This window comes from Polypterus senegalus, chromosome 2 (assembly GCF_016835505.1).
Source record: "Polypterus senegalus isolate Bchr_013 chromosome 2, ASM1683550v1, whole genome shotgun sequence".
Taxonomy (NCBI): domain Eukaryota; kingdom Metazoa; phylum Chordata; class Cladistia; order Polypteriformes; family Polypteridae; genus Polypterus; species Polypterus senegalus.
In genome coordinates this window covers 117,661,673-117,663,392 of record NC_053155.1, presented here as the reverse complement: position 1 = coordinate 117,663,392, position 1,720 = coordinate 117,661,673, and the positions used below count along the sequence as shown (strand labels likewise).

At 42.3% G+C, this 1,720-nt stretch overlaps 1 protein-coding gene across 2 annotated transcripts in view; it reads left to right on the top strand.

The window, feature by feature from the left end:
- Positions 1-1,720, top strand: part of hlcs (holocarboxylase synthetase (biotin-(proprionyl-CoA-carboxylase (ATP-hydrolysing)) ligase)) — a 228,623-nt gene that overhangs the window by 18,721 nt on the left and 208,182 nt on the right. The window lies entirely within an intron of this gene.

Genomic DNA, 1,720 nt, shown 5'->3' with positions numbered 1-1,720 from the left:
TTGGCATAGAAAGTACATTCCAGATGTATACAGTAATCCCTCCTCGATCGCGGGGGTTGCGTTCCAGAACCCCCCGCGATAGATGAAAATCTGCGAAGTAGAAACCATATGTTTGTATGGTTAGTTTTATATATTTTAAGCCCTTATAAACTCTCCCACACTGTTAACATTATTAGAGCCCTCTAGACATGAAATAACACCCTTTAGTCAAATGTTTAAACTGTGCTTCATGACAAGACAGAGATGACAGTTCTTTCTCACAATTAAAAGAATGCAAACATATCCTCCTGTTCAAAGAATGCGTGTCAAGAGCAGAGAATGTCAGAGAGAGAGCGCGAGAGAAAAGCAATCAAAAAATCAATACGTGCTTTTAAGTATGCCAAAGTACCGCGATAAAGCGGCATTTTTTAGAGGAGCGTCCGTATCCTCTAGGCAAACAGCCTCTCCACTCACACCCCCTCCGTCAGGCAGAGAGAGTGAGAGAGAGACAGAGAAAATGCAAACAATCAAGCACCGCACGGGAAGCACATCGTATATCATTGAGGAGTTTTATTTAATATGTAATACATGCTCTAATTGGGTAGCTTCTCAGCCATCCGCCAATAGCGTCCCTTGTATGAAATCAACTAGACAAACCAACTGAGGAAGCATGTAACATAAATTGAAAGACCCATTGTCTGCAGAAATCCGCGAACCAGCGAAAAATCCGTGATATATATTTAGATGTGCTTACATTTAAAATCCGCGATGGAGTGAAGCCGCGAAAGTCGAAGCGCGATATAGCGAGGAATCACTGTAGTATTCTTACATTCTTGTGAAGAAGAGACAGAATTACTAATAAAGGAGATCATGTAGCTTTTTTTAATCACTTCTTTGCATTGACTGCATAAATGCATTTTTTAGATGTAATAAGGAGTTGATCCTCTTCACAGACAGGTTAATAGGACCTGTACCAGCCAGTTTTGATTTCCTTTTCACATCTGTGTGTTTTGTTTTCTCACTGTGCTTTGAGCATTTGGATCTTAGAAATATTATAAAAATCCAAATTAGTGTTTGATTTTTAATATGACATTAAACTAAAGAGGCACCATGCATGCAAATTGTTTTGGTCATGAAAAGAAGATTATTCACTAATGCCTAAATTTGAACATTGTGAGGTTGGGACGGCATGCTGAAGTGCAACTGCCGTGTCTATGGAAGACTGCATGTCCGTTGCCGAGGCAACCACATGTTTGAAGCGCAGCCGAATAGCACCGCGGAAACAACTACAACATGATTGAGATTGCGCTATATGCACCTCTTACTGATAGGTGATGCAAGGGACATTAGGGTTGCAGGGAATGGTATAACTTTGCCACTGACCTGGCTGTGACTATGCCCTTTTGCTGTGTCTGTGTATTGGAGAGTGCTAGCTCCCACTGCAATAAATAACCCTGCTGTTACTGTTGAATAAAGCTGGTCTTGCTAAAATACTGAGACTCAGCCTCGTGTTTTGGGGTGCAAGACAGTGAGTCATGCGTCACATGGTACCAGGAGTAGGGTCTTGCAATAATGGAACCCCAAGAGGCATATGACATCCCAATACCAGTGGAGCAAAATGAGGCTTCTGTGGGTGCTCCGGTCTTAACGCTCCCCAGGGATGTGCTGGTAAAGATGGCTTCTTTGGAGAATGCAGAGTGTTTCCTGTTTTGCTTCAAGCGCACAGCAGCATTGATCTGCC